At 38.8% G+C, this 18108-nt stretch overlaps 1 protein-coding gene across 15 annotated transcripts in view; it reads left to right on the plus strand.

Annotated features, from left to right (window-relative positions):
- Positions 1-18108, plus strand: part of FHIT (fragile histidine triad diadenosine triphosphatase) — a 1448428-nt gene that overhangs the window by 239565 nt on the left and 1190755 nt on the right. For 6 of the 15 annotated variants that reach the window (XM_049715372.1, XM_049715376.1, XM_049715375.1 and 3 more), the window contains one exon: positions 8639-8689. The exons of the other annotated variants lie outside the window; for them this stretch is intronic. The gene's annotated coding sequence lies outside the window, so the exon portion shown is untranslated. The remainder of the gene's footprint in view (positions 1-8638; positions 8690-18108) is intronic. 15 annotated transcript variants of the gene reach the window in all.

The raw sequence follows: 18108 nt of genomic DNA on the forward strand, positions 1-18108 counted from the left end.
ATAAATTTTCTCATGAACTTCTGAATGACTTATCTTTTCAGTTCTGAATTCTCAGTCCAGAATGAATTTCTAGACACAGTAAGGAGGAGGCTTGAAATGATTCTGCCGCTGGTGAAATAAGGTACCCCCCTCCGTTGTATTTCTTATTGAGTCCCTTTTTGATGGCATCTTATGGGACTTTTTCTCAGGAGCAATGTCTTCTTTGACAGTGGCTTTCAGATGAAAAGACAAGGTCTTTAAACAGAAATTGTCATCCCCATGATTCCTTGTCTGAGAAGTGCATTCTCAGACAGATCAATTTTAGGAAAGAAGTTGAGCTTCTGGTAATTGAGTCTTGTAAAAATAACTGATTCTGTGAACTTTAGCTAGAAGACCGCTATTACAGAGTCTGTAAAAAATCAGAGGAATGAAGATACCTAACAGCCTAGGGCTATTTGGTATATTGATGATTAGTTTTAACTCCCTTCATATGTTCTGAGGATTTCAATAATTAAATAATTCATATTGATGATCTGGATTCATCAAGAAAAGTTTAATGATGAGGACAAATATCTGCCTAAAATGGCATTTCAGATCAATTTCCATGCGACATGAGTAAGCTAAAAGTAAATGTGAAACCCTTTAATATCAAAAGTGGTAAATCCTTGCAATTCATGTCTCTTGCACCTAGATCTCATGCTGAAATATTTTATGAATTGTCACAAACAGGAATTTCTTCAGGATCTGTTTTCTGGGATTCTATAATCATGTTTGTGAAGAATTTAGACGATTCTTTAGCTAACACAAGAAACCTTCTATAATCTAAATTTAAGAACTGATAAATAAGCCAGTGTATGTAATTGCTCATAGCCTTTAACTTCAAGATTTCTACCTTGCAGAGAGAAAGGAAGTTTCAGAAGCTTACCTAAATAAAACAGAAATTCTTCATATTGGAGAATGTGAATTTAAATTATTTTATTTTTCCAGTAATGTATTACTCTTACATGTACTAAGAGTTCAGTGGAATTGTTATTATTATTATTTAACATCTTTATTGGAGTATAATTGCTTTACAACGTTGTGTTAATTTCTGCTGTATAACAAAGTGAATCAGCTGTTTGCATACGCATATCCCTATATCCCCTCCCTCTTGCATCTCCCTCCCACCCTGCTTATCCCACCCCTCTAGGTGGTCACAAAGCACCGAGCTGATCTCCCTGTGCTATGCAGCTGATTCCCACTAGCTATCTATTTTACATTTGATAGTGTATATATGTCAATGTTACTCTCTCACTTCGTCCCAGCTTATCCTTCCCCCTCCCTGTGTCCTCAAGTCCATTCTCTGCTTTTGTGCCTTTATTTCTGTCCTGCCCCTAGGTTCATCAGAACCATTTTTTTTTTTTTAGATTCCATATATATGTGTTAGCATACATTATTTGTTTTTCTCTTTCTGACTTACTTCACTCTGTATGACAGACTCTAGGTCCATCCACCTCACTACAAATAACTCAATTTCGTTTCTTTTTATGGCTGAGTAATATTCTATTGTATATATGTGCCACATCTTCTTTATCCATTCATCTGTCAATGGACGCATAGGTTGCTTCCTTGTCCTGACTATTGTAAATAGTGCTGCAACGAATATTGTGGTACATGACTCTTTCTGAATTATGGTTTTCTCAGGGTATATGCCCAGTAGTGGGATTGCTGGGTCATATGATAGTTCTATTTTTAGTTTCTTAAGGAACCTCCATGCTGTTCTCCATAGTGGCTGTATCAATTTACATTCCCACCAACAGTGCAAGAGGGTTCCCTTTTCTCCACACCCTCTCCAGCATTTATTGTTTGTAGATTTTTTGATGATGGCCATTCTGACTGGTGTGAGGTGACACCTCATTGTGGTTTTGATTTGCATTTCTCTAATGATTAGTGATGTTGAGCATCTTTTCATGTGTTTGTTGGCAATCTGTATATCTTCTTTGGAGAAATGTCTCTTTAGGTCTTCTGCCCATTTTTGGATTGGGTTGTTTGTTTTTTTGATATTGAGGTATGTGAGCTGCTTGTATATTTTGGAGATTAATCCTTTGTCCGATGATTCATTTGCAAATATTTTCTCCCATTATAAGGGTTATCTTTTCGTCTTGTTTATGGTTTCCTTTGCTGTGCAAAAGCTTTTAGGTTTCATTAGGTCCCATTTGTTTATTTTTGTTTTTATTTCCATTTCTCTAGCAGGTGGGTCAAAGAGGATCTTGCTGTGATTTATGTCACAGAGTGTTCTGCCTATGTTTTCCTCTAAGAGTTTGATAGTGTCTGGCCTTACATTTAGGTCTTTAATCCATTTTGAGTTTATTTTTTGTGTATGGTGTTAGGAAGTGTTCTCATTTCATTCCTTTACATGTAGCTGTCCAGTTTACCCAGCACCACTTATTGAAGAGGCTCTCTTTTCTCCATTGTATACTCTTGCCTTCTTTATCAAAGATAAGGTGACCATAAGTGCATGGGTTTATCCCTGGGCTTTCTATCCTGTTCCATTGATCTATATTTCTGTTTTTGTGCCAGTACCATACTGTCTTGATTACTATAGCTTTGTAGTACAGTCTGAAGTATAGGAGCCTGATTCCTCCAGCTCCGTTTTTCTTTCTCAAGATTGCTTTGGCTATTTAGGGTCCTTTGTGTTTCCATACAAATTGTGAAATTTTTTGTCCTAGTTCTGTGAAAAATGCCATTGGTATTTTGTTAGGGATTGCATTGAATCTGTAGATTGCTTTGGGTAGTACAGTCATTTTCACAATGTTGAGTATTCCAATCCAAGAACATGGTATATCTCTCCACCTGTATCATCTTTAATTTCTTTCATCAGTGTCTTATAGTTTTCTGCATACAGGTTTTTAGTCTCCTTAGGTAGGTTTATTCCTAGGTATTTTATTCTTTTTGGTGCAGTGGTAAATGGGAGTGTTTCCTTATTTTTTCTTTAAGATTTTTCATCATTAGTGTATAGGAATGCAAGAGATTTCTGTGCATTAATTTGGATCTTGCTACTCTGCCAAATTCATTGATTAGCCCTAGTAGTTTTCTGGTAGCATCATTAGGATTCTCTATGTATAGTATCACATCATCTGCAAACAGTGTCAGTTTTACTTCTTCTTTTCCGATTTGGATTCCTTTTATTTCTTTTTCTTCTTTGATTGCTGTGGCTAAAACTTCCAAAACTATGTTGAATAATAGTGGTGAGAGTGAGCAACTTTGTCTTCTTCCTGATCTTAGAGGAAAGGGTTTCAGTTTTTCACCATTGAGAACGATGTGGGCTGTGGGTTTGTCATATATGTATGGCCTTTATTATGTTGAGGTCGGTTCCCTCTATGTCTACTTTCTGGAGAGTTTTTATCATAAATGAGTGTTGAATTTTGTTGAAAGCTTTTTCTGCATCTATTGAGATGATCATATGGTTTTTATCCTTTAGTTTGTTAATATGGTGTATCACATTGATTGATTTGCGTATATTGAAGAATCCTTGCATTCCTGTGGTAACGATTAAGAGGTAATGATCCCCTTGATCATTGTGTATGATCCTTTTAATGTGCTGTTGGGTTCTGTTTGCTAGTATTTTGTTGAGGAGTTTTGCATCTATGTTCATCAGAGATATTGGCCTGTAGTTTTCTCTGTTTGTGACACATTTGTCTGGTTTTGGTATCAGGGCGATGGTGGCCTCGTAGAATGAGTTTGGGAGTGTTCCTCCCTCTGCTGTATTTTGGAAGAGTTTGAGAAGGATAGTTGTTAGCTCTTCTCTAAGTGTTTGATAGAATTCGCCTGTGGAGCCATCTGGTCCTGCCTTTTGTTTGTTGCAAGACTTTTAATCACCATCTCAATTTCAGTGCTTGTGATTGGTCTGTTTATATTTTCTATTTCTTCCTGGTTCAGCCTTGGAAGGTTGTGCTTTTCTAAGAATTTGTCCATTTCTTCCAGCTTGTCCATTTTATTGGCATATAGTTGCTTGTAGGAATCTCTTATGATCCTTTGTATTTCTGCAGTGTCAGTTGTTACTTCTTTTGCACTTCTAATTCTGTTGATTTGAGTCTTCTCCCTTGTTTTGTTGATGAGTCTGGCTAATGGTTTATCAATTTTGTGTATCTTCTCAAAAAAACAGCTTTTAGTTTTATTGATCTTTGCTGTTGTTTCTTTCATTTTTAAAAAAATTTATTCTGGTCTGATCTTTATGATTTCTTTCCTTCCGCTAACTTTGTTTTTTTTTGTTGTTGTTGTTCATCTTTCTCTTATTGCTTTAGGTTTAAGGTTAGGTTCTGTATTTGAGATGTTTCTTGTTTCTTGAGGTAGGATTGTATTGCTATAAACTTTCCTCTTAGAACTGCTTTTGCTGTATCCCATAGGTTTTGGGTCATCGGGTTTTCATTGTCATTTGTTTCTAGGTATTTTTTGATTTCCTCTTTGATTTCTTCAGTGATCTCTTGGTTATTTAGTACTGTATTGTTTAGCTTTCATGTGTTTGTATTTTTTAGATTTTTTTTCCTGTAATTGATATCTAGTCTCATAGCATTGTGGTTGGAAGAGATACTTGGTACGATTTCAATTTTCTTAAATTTACCAGTGCTTGATTTGTGACCTAAGATATGGTCTGTCCTGGAGAATGTTCCATGAGCACTTGAGAAGAAAGTGTATTCTGTTGTTTTTGGATGTAATGGCCTATAAATATAAATTAAGTCCATCTTGTTTGATGTGTCATTTAAATCTTGTGTTTCCTTATTTATTTTCATTTTGGATTATCTGTCCATTGGTGAAAGTGGGGTGTTAAAATCCCCTACTATGATTGTGTTATTGTCAATTTCCCCTTTTATGATGGTTAGCATTTGCCTTATGTATTGAGGTGCTCCTATGTTGGGTGCATAAATACTTACAATTGTTATATCTTCTTCTTGGATTGATCCCTTGATCATTATGTAGTGTCCTTTTTGTCTTGTAATAGTCTTTATTTTAAAGTCTATTTTGTCTGATATGAGAATTGCTATTCCAGCTTTCTTTTGATTTGCATTTGCATGGAATATTTTTTTCCATCCCCTCACTTTCAGTCTGTATGTGCCCGAGTTCTGAAGTGGGTCTCTTGCAGACAGCATATATATGGGTCTTGTTTTTGTATCCATTCAGCCAGTCTGTGTCTTTTGGTCAGAGCCTTTAATCCATTAACATTTAAGCCTTTAATCCATTAACATTTAACATTTATCGATATGTATGGTCCCATTACCACTTTCTTAATTGTTTTGGGTTAGATTTTGTAGGTCTTGTTCTTCTCTTTTTTTTCCTGCCTAGAGAAGTTTCTTTAGCATTTGTTGTAAAGCTGGTTTGGTGGTGCTGAATTCTCTTAACTTTTGCTTGTCTGTAAAGGTTTTAATTTCTCCCTCGAATCTGAATGAGATCCTTGCTGGGTAGAGTAATCTTGGTTGTAGGTTTTTCCATTTCATCACTTTAAATATGTCCTGCTACTCCCTTCTGGCTTGTAGAGTTTCTGCTGAAAGATCACCTGTTTATCACTATGCGGATTCTCTTATATTTTATTTGTTGCATTTCCCTCGCTGCTTTTAATATTTTTTCTTTGTATTTTATTTTTGATAGTTTGATTAATATGTGTCTCGGTATGTTTCTCTTTGGGTTTATCCTGTATGGTACTCTCTTCCTGGACTTGATTGACTATTTCCTTTTCCATGTTAGGGAAGTTTTCGACTCTTCTCTTCAAATATTTTCTCAGACCCTTTCCTTTTCTCTTCTTCTTCTGGGACCCCTATAATTCCAATGTTGGTGCATTTAATGTTTTCCTAGAGGTCTCTGAGACTGTCCTCAATTCTTTTCATTCTTTTCTTTATTCTGCTCCCTGGCAGTTATTTCCACCATTTTATCTTCCAGCTCACTTATCCGTTCTTCTGCCTCAGTTATTCTGATATTGATTCCTTCTAGTGTATTTTTAATTTCAGTAATTGTGTTGTTCATCACTGTTTGTTTGCTCTTTAGTTCTTCTAGATCCTTGTTAAATATTTCTTGCATTTTCTCCATTCTGTTTCTGAGATTTTGGATCATCTTTACTATCATTACTTTGAATTCTTTTTCATGTAGGTTGCCTATTTCATCTTCATTTATTTGGTCTTGTAGGTTTTTACCTTGTTTCCTCGTCTGTAACATATTTTATTGTCATTTCTTTTTTTATTTTGATGTGTGGTTCTGTATTCCTGTGTTACTGGTTTTTTGAACTGAGAAATTCAGTACTGGAGTTTGCAGGCAGTTGGATAGAACCGGGTGTTGGTGCTGAGATGAGGACCTCTGGGAGGCCTCACTCCAATTAATATTCCCTGGGGTCTAAGGTTCTCTGTTAGTCCAGCAGTTTGGGCTTGGAGCTCCCACCACAGGAGCTCAGGCCCAATCTCCGGCCTGGAACCAACATCCTGCAAGCTTCATGGCGCTGTAAAAACAACAAAGAAAGAAAGAAAAAAGGGAACAGTGTAATATTAAAGAATGAAAAACAAAATAAAATTAGAAAGATAAAAAATACATTAGGAAAAATAAAACTATAATTGAAATAACTTTAACAAGGTAAAATAAAACCACAACAGAGAAAATAAAGCGGTGGGTGGGGGGGGGGGGACAAGCCAAAAGGAGAGAATAATAAGAAAGTCTAAAGAATAAAGTAAAATTCAAAAAATAAAAGATTTACTAGGAAAAATAAAAATATAAAAGACTCAACAACAATGAGTCAACAAGGTAAAACAGAACTCCAATCTAATAGAGGAGAAAAGAAAATAAAAGTCTTGGCTATGGCAGTGGAGTTTAGGCGGGGGTGGAACTGAGGCAGGCGCGGGGGTTTAGGGTGGGGTGACCTATGCGGGTGGGGGGTGGTTACATTTGAGCATTGGCAGGAACCTAGGCTCAGGACCCACTAGCCAGAAAAGGCCCTGGGGGTGGGGCCTTGGCAGGGTTACCTTCAAGCATGGGGTGGGGCCTCTGCTTAGGACCTGTGCTGAAGGGGAGAGGCAGCACTAGGAAGGAGGGCCTCTGGAGTGTGGGGTTCTGGAGTTTGGAGTTAGGGCCCCGAGGAAGGGTGTGTGGGTGGGTTTTAGGCCCAGTGCATTGGAGGGGTTCTCCGAGTGTAGAGGTAGGGCCCTGGGTGGGGGTGTAGGGGCGGGGCTTGGGTTATGCCCAGCAGCAAGGAGGCTCTGAGGGCAGAGGATTAGGCCTGGGAGTCCAGCCGGCTCCCCAGTGCCTAAGTGGACAGGGAGAGCACTGGCCATGTTCCCTTCTGTTCCTTTGCACCCCTCCCCACCATCTCCCCCAGGGTTTCCCCCATGTCTGCTGGACCCCTAACCGTGAGTGGGTCCCGCTGGGTGTAGGAACTCCTTCCCTCTGCAAGCCACCCCTCAGGGGTGCCGTCCCAGATGTCCGGCTGTTACTTTTGCTCCCCGTTTCCTCCCTCCCACTGTCTCAGGATCCGCATGGCTGGAGGGGGCCTCAGTGGGCAGAGGATTAGGCCTGGGATCTCACCATGTTCCTAGGGGCCCAAGTGGGCAGGGGAAACCTGGCCACTCTCTGTTTTGATCCTCTGCCCTCCCATTGGTTCCCCAATATCCCCCTTTGGGCATGGGATCCCTTCCCCTCCCTCAGCTGTCCCTCAGGGGCGCCAGTCCTAACCTGCCTCCACTTCTCTTCCCCCTTCACTCCCCCCATGCCCCATGTCCTGCCTGGTTGCTGGGGGTTCCTCCCATCCCCTTAGGTGTCCATGGACCCCCACTGGTGCCTGGTAGGTGTCCTAGTTGTGCGGAGACACGAATTCTGTGTCCTCCTAGTATGCCATCTTGACTCCACCCCCACTTCAGTGGAATCATTGAGATTATATTTTTCCCAACTTTTACTTTCTGTTAAACAGAACTATCAGCTCCCTATATTATTTAACTCTCCTTATATAATTCTGCTACAGTGAGAAATATTCAAATAGATCTTACATCCAATTAATATGTATTATATGCAATTAAACTGGTGATATAAGAAATATCAGAAAGAACTTTAGATATATCTCTTACAGTATTTGCAGTACTGAAGGTAAGCTTGTGGTCTTGGGACAAGTTATTGTTCAGACATTTCACAGTGTTTTCCTTGACCATTAGAACAAAATATCAAACTTCACACCCCCACTACCTCTCCCTACCCCCTCCTCCATCCCAGTCATTTGGTCCAGATTGACCAAGGAGCAGGTAAACACAGATGCCGTATAGCTATGCCTGATACTTAAGTAAACTTTAGTTTCTTCATCTGTAAAGTGGGATGATAATAGTACTTCTTACATAGGGTTGTTGAGTCAAATAAATGATTGAATGCACATAAAACACTTTGTAAGAGCTTAGTAATGTTAGACATTATTATTAGTAGTAGGTCTAAAATAATAGCCTGAATGAAAAATGTGGACTAATATTGGATCAGTTGAATTCAATATTTTCATTTTGATGCAAATTTAAGACCACTCCAAATCTGATAAATTTAGTCATTTGTTTTCCTTATACTTTTTTTTGTCATCAATTGTAGGAACACTCTGTCATTGTCTTAGTCTGTTTGTGCTGTTATAACAAAAATACCATGGGTGGCTTGAACAGCAGAAATTTATTTCTTTTAGTTCTAGAGGCTGGGAACTCCAAGATCAAGACGCTGGCAGATTCATTGTCTGGTGAGAGCCTTTTTCCTGGTTCATAGCCCATCTTGTCACTGTGTCCTTGCATGATGGAAGGGGCAAGAGAGTTCTTGGGGTCTCTTTTATAAGAGCATTAATCCCATTATGTGATCTAATCACCTACCAGAGGCCCCACCTTCTAATACCATCACAATGGAGTTAGGATTTCAACATATGAATTTAGGGAGGGACACAAACATTCAGTTCGTGGTGGTCAAGAAGTATATTAATAGTGTAGACATTTTTTATAATAGTTGAAGATATGCCTGGAGATACTGTGTTTCAGGTGATATGATTATATTAGAACATTGGGACTTGATGTTAATTACCATCTCTTTCTAGTTCCAAGGTGCCACTTGGGTAGATAAAACTTCTTGCAGTTTAAAAGATTGTTAATATAAATTTTCTTCACTTATACCTATTAGGGTGGGTCTAGGACATCACCTTGTCATAGAGTTCCCTGTCTAGAAAGGAGATCTTCACACTCATTTCATTATTTCCTAAAGTGTATGAGTAACCACACTGACTGTGAAGAAGGTACCCAAATGTTACCTTTTCCTATTTTTCCCAAGGATTATGTTAATTCTGTGTCCTAATGTTGATTTGTTGATCAGAAGTTTCAACAGAATATATACCTTCCTTAATAACACCAAAAGGGAAATTAGTTGATTATTAATCTTGGATATATAGAATATTTAAAAATTTATACTCCATTCTCAAATGATAATAAGAGGAGTCCTTGCTAATGCGACTGTTGGGAATCACCTTTTGGGTAGGTGGATGTGAGAGCTGTGTGGGGATGAGGGGGAATAGGCACTACTGTAATTCATACGTGGTATCTATATAATAACTCTATTGTATTAATTTGATCTATATTATAGGTACATGATTCTATAGCAAACATTTTAAAACAATTTTATTGACTTTCACCAAAGCAAGAATTTAATTACCATTCTGCCAATTGGTCAAATTTGTACGACTCCTCTTAAAACCAGATTTTCTGTAGATAGACGAGGAAAGCACTTTAGCATTTCAGAGAAGAAAGCACAAAAATAGAACTCAGTTGACTCTGAGAATACATAAGAAAGCAAACCAGAGCACACCATGTGGCTTTCTGACACCGAATAAAAGTCATGCCTCTACCCCTGTTGTTCTTTCCTTCCCATGTCAGTGTCAGTCTTTGTTTTGAAGAAGACACGATGGGATCCTGTCTATTACTTCTTAAGCTGGGTCAGAGTTTGTGTTTTGTCTGATTGGCTGCCTCCTCACTCTTCAGGAGGCCCAATAAGATATAGTAAATACTATCGGTGAGTGAAATTGCTGAGGGAGGAAACACACTTATTGTGCAGTATTTGTTGGGAGTTTCAGGAATAATAGAGTTTAGAGTAAGACCATGTAAAATATTGAGTAGCTGTATCAGACTGTGGCATTTGTTTACTGGTGGGTTAGCTACCAGTTTTCTGCAAAAAGTAGTCCAAATTAGATTATTTTAGTAATTATTATTTAACATGTGCTAAGTGCCCACAACATGTTGGTCCCTTCCTATGATATCAGAATGCACTGTGGAAGGAACTGAACTTGCTGTTGATTTAATTAATCTCTCAAGTTAATTGCCAGTATGGGCCACATTTCTTTCATGAGTAAAATTGGAGTGTGAGAAAAGGTAATGTCCCTCCCTCATTAAGCTGTCCATGTTAGATTTACACGGCAACAGTGAGGTGCATTCAGGCTTAGTTTTGATAGCTTTCATTACTGACAGCACAGAGTAAGTGGTGATCCGTCCTTCTATTATTGGATTCAACTCAATAGGTATGGCACAAACACCATCATCTCTATCAGGGAGGTTTCAAAGAGCTGTTTGTAGTTTGATGCTCGGCTTGTCGTATTTTTTCCCTCCACTAGCCCCAGACTCCTTTTGTTCTCCCAATGAGTGGGGAATTGCAGTGCAGGACACCACCTGACATCTGCCAAGAAGGGCAGCCCTTGCCAACTGCCACATTCCCCAGAGTAGGAATCAGTTAGTGACTCCTGTCAGTGAGGTGAGTTTGTAGATCTTAGGAACTTCCCTTCACACAGTTACATAATGGCATGTGACATTCTCCCCCCAGCACCAACTTGGGCTTATAAAGCTCTGTAGACAGGGACTTTAAAAATGGCTGAGATGTTGTTGCTTACCTGCCCAAACTGGAAGACCAATTATGTGCCTGTCTTTTCATCAGTGTTTGCTTCTACGGAGTCTTAGGTTGGGTTCCTGGTCTTCAGACAGGGATTGGTGTGCAGGTGATTTATTAAGGTAGGGCTCTTGGGAGAAACCAGGAGGGGAGTGAGAGTATTAGGATAGGGCAGGGGAAGAAGCTACCAAGGATGTGGTTTCCGATAAAATTAGCCGGATCGCATGAGGCGCTCTGGAGCATGAATCGTACCACAAGGGCAGTCCTGCCTTGAGACAGAGCGCTCCCCTTTCCACTAGTCAGTCATTAGCTATGGGCCCTGGGTAGGGGGTGGCTATGGTGGTACATCTCCCAGGCACCTCTGGGTGAAGGGGCTCTTTCGCTCAAGGGCAGTCCTTTGGAGAAGATTGGCAGCAACACCCGTAGAAGGAATGGGCTACCAAATTGGTAAAATGGATCCCAAAACCCAAACAGGATCTGGGTGAAGCATCAGCGACTTCTGCTAAGTGTAGAGAACACATTCTGTAGTGGGATAGGGTATTTGCATGCACACGGGAATACAGTTCCCTTCAAGTTACAAAATTCTGTGGCAGAGTCAGAGTGCATTGTAATTTTATTCTCTGATTCAGTCTTTAATAAGAGACCTTGGTCTGATAGACAGATGAAAATCACATAGTACTTTCTTTTTAGCTTTATGGGAAATGAAGTTGTAGTTATCAAGTAGACTTTCACCTCAGAAAAAGAATATGACAAAACAAATATCCCTCCACAGATTTTTACTAATATATTGTTAATGCCTATAAAGGTAATTAAATATGACAGATGAAAAAACCATTATACTCACATGCCAAAGAGGAAGTGGGGTATGCTAAGTGCCTGTGTGCTACAAAATACAGCCTCTTGTTACATCAAACGACAGGGCCTAACTTTCTGATGTAAACACATTATTGCAAATGTCAGTGCACAGACGGCAAAGATGATTACTAAAGAAATAGCAAAAGCAATAAAATATAGACAAACAACCTTTCATTGACTAAGTTATAATTCAAACTTGTTATCACTATGGATGAACCATTTCATATAGAGACTTAATTTTTCATTGATAGGCTTTTTTAATAAGACAGCAAGATGAAAGAAGCAACATTTGATGTTAAATATTAAGTACCTTAATGGAAATAATAAAACTTTTATATCTTAAACTGCAGAGGATACATTCTGAGGTTCATATCTCCCTTCCTCTCTTCTTTCCTATCAAAAATATCAATAGCTTACTATAACAAATCAAATTATGAAACTTTCCACTATGTAGGTTTCTGAATTTAGCCATGTGTATATTTTATAAGTAGATATTTTCTGGAGGATGAAATAAAGACTTTATTCACTCTGTATTTCATGTATTTTTTACTAAAGCTTCAACTTTGCTAAGTTACTCCTGAAAGATTCAATCTAAAGAGGAAATTTTTGGTATATATTTTGTTTAAAAATGCATGTGTTTCTTTGAATGCAATCAGTTGTAGAAAAAAATTAGGAAATTAGGAATTTTTTTCTCCAGTAAGTTGGTGTTTCTTTGGTGGCTTCTTTTGATTTTTCGTACAATTTTTTACATCAGAAAGGATATTTTGTACACAAAAAATTGGTAATGGCACATAGCATAAATACAAAGTGTCATGAGTTACCCCTAAAATATTTATAGCCTTGGGTTCATGAAAAATGTTGAATTTCATGAAGAATTTTGTTTAGCATTTATTGTGGTCATTGACAGTGCTGTTTTCATGGCAGAATAATCTTTAAAACACTCTGGTTCAGTTGTTTGTTGAAATGACAAAAGAAAAACTATTTCCCTAAAACTGTTGCTTGAGGTTGACTTCTACTTCTAGGTCCTTTACTCAAAGAAAGACTTGCCAAGAACCCACACGTGTTTGAAGCAACCTTCCATCAGTATTAAAAGGCTAACTTGACTTTGTGTTCTAGGCCCTGATCCAAGGTGCTCTAAACACAGTCTGTCATTCATACCTCACATCAGCTCTAGGCACCACATATATTATTACTGCATTTCACAGACTGGGAAACTGAAATTCAAAGGGTTCAAGCTGCTATACCACACAGCCTGCTCTGAAAAAAGCTTCTTCTTATGACTGAGGGACCAGTATTAACAAATAGTTATCATATTAACAATAGTCAAATGTAGTCTTCAGCTACATACTGATACCCTATTTTAGGAATTCTTGGTGTCAGTTATAGAAGCTCTTTAGCCCTTTGTTAAGATGAGGTGTTTATCATCATCACCAGCACCACCATCAGTCGTCACCATCACCATCACTGTCGTCACCATCATCATCATCATCATCACCATTCTTCTCCTCTTCTTCCTCATATCTATCAGTTATTGACTGTTTCTTAATGGCAACCCTAAGATGGATGTTTTACCTTTAGCAAGCTTGTCCTCTGGTTTCCCTCGGTTTGATGAAAAATATTTCTCATGTGGGCAGGTAGCCCATCTACAACTCATCACATATAATAATGGAGAAATCATGGGTTTAGGAGTTTGACAGATCTGAGTTCCTAATTTTGATTGTAAGCAAGATGGTTAATGTATCTGAGCTTCAGTTTCTTCACCTATCCCATAGGCTAAATAATTCCTATCTTGTAGTTCCTAGGGAAAGTTAGATGAGATGGCATATCCCAAATGCTTAGCACTGTGCTGCAAATGTAGTAGTCACTCCAGAAATGTTGGTTTCTCTCCCCTTCCTGTGTACCTTTCATGTGGAGAGAAAATGATAGGAGGCATAGATAATTGCTAAATTGAATTGTATAATGAAGAAAATCCTTATTATATATTTAATAACTTCCATTTCTCATTCATGTGCTATGTTTGAGGTTGTGTTTGTTTGCATAATATGCCTTATATCATTTAAATTTCAGAGCAACTCTCCGCCCTAGGCAGTTGGTAGCTCCTGATTTTCTCAACAGTGGGAATCAGGAACTCTATTCTCTTCCATCTGCTCATCTATATGGACTTCATCAGTGGATTTTTTGCCTTCTGGCCAGTTGGAAACCCAAACGAGATCAGAGGAACGGAGGAGAGTGAGGTCAGGGTATTAGTTGCCTTGGATCCCTCCCAATGGCTCTTACTTGGTCTAGCTGTGTTCCTCTATCTAAATCTCTTCTTAATATTAACTCCCAACCAGACCTTCTCCTTCTAGGTTCTGGGCACTGCTCCTTTCCCTTCTCCTTTTACAGCTAAGGATGATAATAACTCCAGAGTGTTGGCTATTCCTTATCATTTCTGTGTATACTACCCAAAGTTTTGTAAATGGTCTCTTTTATTAAACCCTCCTCAATCTATTTTAATTAGAGTGGGCCATCTGTGTCCTGCTGGGACCCTGACTGATAGATATGGGGAAGCTAGGGGACATTTTTTGAAACTGCAGGTACCTAACAGGTACATAACAAATAGATTTGTTTATTTGAGGTGACTTGGTGGATGCTGGTAGAGTGGATTAGGGAGCCAAAGACACTCAGACCATTCTTGCTATTACCACTATTCTTTTCTATTTTTATCAGTCTCAACTGATGTTAAGGACTTCCCTTTCACCGTGGACACACTCTGTGCTTGAGTTCTTTCATTTGCAGACTCTCCATGTGGCTCCAATACTAGATTTTGCACTCCTTTAGGGTGGGAACTAGTTTGTTCATCTATGTGCCCTTGACACAAGTACATCACTATGCTTTAGTAGGTACTTAGCACAGCCATAATTTAATGATCCATCTGCCTACCTCTAAGGATGAGCAGGAACTGAAGTACAGTGGCAGAACACATTTTGCTTCTTGACGTTGGCTTCCATAAAACCTCAAACAATATATTGCTGATGTGTTATATATGTAAACATTATATAAATGGACGAGTCTGACTGTATTTTTTTTTTTGGCATCTGCTAGAGGAGAAAAATTGGATAGATGCCTTGGAGGCATGGGCAGTTGTAATATATCAGTAGCATATACTGATCTGGTTACAATTTGAAATAATACAGAACATTTTCCTTTTCTCTCCTGAGTTTTTGCTGATTAAAATTTGTTCCCAAATGTTCTCAATTACTGGATATTGATGTTTCTTACTTTAAAAGCCTGATTGCAGATACCCTGGTAATAGTTTTTTACTTTTTAATTAATGATAAGCACTGAAGAAATCAGTATTAGAGCAGTTCCAGCTTTGACTTTTAAGGGTCATAAATACAGTGTGGTAGTGAAATGCATATTATAATTGAATAACAGGATTTTTTAAATGAAGGTTTTCATCACTAATTGTTTTTTTTATCACTAATGTTTTGATAGGCTTACATATCAGAAGGATAAAAGCGGTAGTGCTTGGTCAATTTACTGGCTGTGTTTTAAAGTCTAGTTTGTAAAAAGAGTAAGAATTCAGCTAACTTTTAAACTAGAATATATTTCTTAATCTTACAAAGGAATAACAGTGTGGTGTTCCCCTTCAGATATAAAAGATATATTTTTTTCTTTGCAAATTGCAAATGGCTATCAGTGTGCTGAAATACAACTGGTATGAGTCCCCTGAGAGAGACACTTTCTGTAGACTGACACAAATTTATCTTAGGGGAATTTATATAGAGTAAATTATTTATATAAAAGCCTAAGGACCTTCTGCCATGCTTTAGGGTTTGTTTGTTTGTTTTGTACATATCACTATAAAATGCCACAAGCAATCACAATTGGTCTATTTGTAAAAATCAATTAATTAATTATTTTTTTGGCTGTGTTGGGTCTTTGTTGCTGTGCGTGGGCTTCTCATTGCAGTGGCTTCTCTTGTTGCGGAGCATGAACTCTAGGCACTCGGGCTTCAGTAGTTGTGGCTCGTGGGCTCTAGAGTGCAGGCTCAGTAGTTGTGGCGCATGGGCTTAGCTGCTCCACGACATGTGAGATCTTCCCGGACCAGGGCTCAAAGCCGTGTCCCCTGCATTGGCAGGCGGATTCTTAACCACTGTGCCACCAGGGAAGCCCAAAACTGGTCTATTTTTGATGAGGAAAGGCTGCAACCAAACCTTTTTCAGCAGCAACCCTGATGCATCAGACATGGAGAAAATGATGACAACAGAAGTGGAATAGAGCCATAGCAGAGTTGAGGACAACCTGAGAACTGGCCTAGAGTTTTGCTAAGCCATTGAGGGGGTTCCCACCCTGCTAGTTCCCTTCTTTAAACTCTAAGAAGGGGCCTAGAGGAGGGAATTGAGCCTGGGGATTGGAGAGGTTATTGGAAGTATGGGCATCTGAGATGTGCTTATGATCTGCTTCCAATGATCAGTGCAGATGCTGGGTAAACTGCAGAGGAAACAATACCTAGATTTGGAATTTTTACTCTGAGTAATCAGTAGGTCTGATTTTTAAAAAATTAAATTTGGAAATAATTATAGATTCAGAGGAAGTAGTAAAGAAATACACAAGGAGGTCCTGTGGACCCTTTGCCCAGCTTCCCCCAATGATAATATCTTGCTTAACTATAGTACAATACAAAAACCAGGAAATTGACACTGGTATAATCTGTAGAGCTTATTCAGATTTTACCAGTTATACAGGCATTTTGTGTGTTTATGTATATTACGTGTGTAAGTGTAGTTCTATGCAGTTTTATCACGTGTAGTTTCATGCAATCACCAACACAATCAAGATACTTACCTGGGGCTTCCCTGGTGGCGCAGTGGTTGAGAGTCTGCCTGCCGATGCAGGGAACACGGGTTCGTGCCCCGGTCCGGAAGGATCCCACATGCCGCGGAGTGGCTGGGCCCGTAAGCCATGGCTGCTGAGGCTGCGCGTCCGGAGCCTGTGCTCCGCAACGGGAGAGGCCACAACAGTGAGAGGCCCGCGTATCGCCAAAAAAAAAAAAAAAAAAAGATACTTACCTGTACCATCATCCCAAGACTCCTTCCTTCTACTCCTTCATAGCCACACCCATCCCCTCACATCATCCCCAACCACTAGCAACTGCTAATCTGTTCTTGATCTTGATAATTTTTATATTTCATGAATGTTATATAAAACTAACTGTGCAGTATGTATCCTTTTGAGATTGGCTTTTTAAAAATTGCTAAATATTGTTCCATGTTACGGATGTACTGCAGTTTGTTTAAACATTCACCTGTTGAAGTATGTTTGGATACTTTCTACTTTTTGGCTATTACAAATAAGCTGCTGTAAGCATCCATGTAGAAACTTCTGCATGAGAATAAGTTTTCATTGCTCTGGGATAAGAGTACAATTGCCTAAGTACAATTGCTGGGTCATATGATAAGTCCATTTTTAATTTTAAAAGGAACCACCAAATTTTTTTCCGAAATCACTGTACCATTTTACATTCCCACCAGCTACGTATGAGTCATTCGGTTTCTCTGCATCCTCACCAGCATTTGATGTTATCACTGTTTTAATTTTTGCCATTCTGAAAGGTATATAGTGGTATCTTATCATGGTTTTATTTTATTTATTTATGTTTTAACATCTTTATTGGGGTATAATTGCTTTACAATGGTGTGTTAGTTTCTGCTTTATAACAAAGTGAATCAGTTATACATATACATATGTTCCCATATCTCTTCCCTCTTGCGTCTCCCTCCCTCCCACCCTCCCTATCCCACCCCTCTAGGTGGTCACAAAGCACCAAGCTGATCTCCCTGTGCTATGAGGCTGCTTCCCACTAGCTATCTGTTTTACATTTGGTAGTGTATATATGTCCATGCCACACTCTCACTTCATCCCAGCTCCCCCTTCTCCCTCCCCGTGTCCTCAAGTCCGTTCTCTAGTATGTCTGTGTCTTTATTCCTGTCTTACCCCTAGGTTCTTCATGACATTTTTTTTTTCTTAAATTCCATATATATGTGTTAGCATACAGTATTTGTCTTTCTCTTTCTGACTTACTTCACTCTGTATGACAGACTCTAGGTCTATCCACCTCATTACAAATAGCTCAATTTCATTTCTTTTTATGTCTGAGTAATATTCCATTGTATATATGTGTCACATCTTCTTTATCCATTCATCTGATGATGGGCACTTAGGTTGTTTCCATCTCTGGGCTATTGTAAATAGAGCTGCAATGAACATTTTGTACATGACTCTTTTTGAATTCTGGTTTTCTCAGGGTATATGCCCAGTAGTGGGATTGCTGGGTCATATGGTAGTTCTATTTGTAGTTTTTTAAGGAACCTCCATACTGTTCTCCATAGTGGCTTTACCAATTCA

This window comes from Orcinus orca, chromosome 10, assembly GCF_937001465.1.
Source record: "Orcinus orca chromosome 10, mOrcOrc1.1, whole genome shotgun sequence".
In the NCBI taxonomy this organism is placed as follows: domain Eukaryota; kingdom Metazoa; phylum Chordata; class Mammalia; order Artiodactyla; family Delphinidae; genus Orcinus; species Orcinus orca.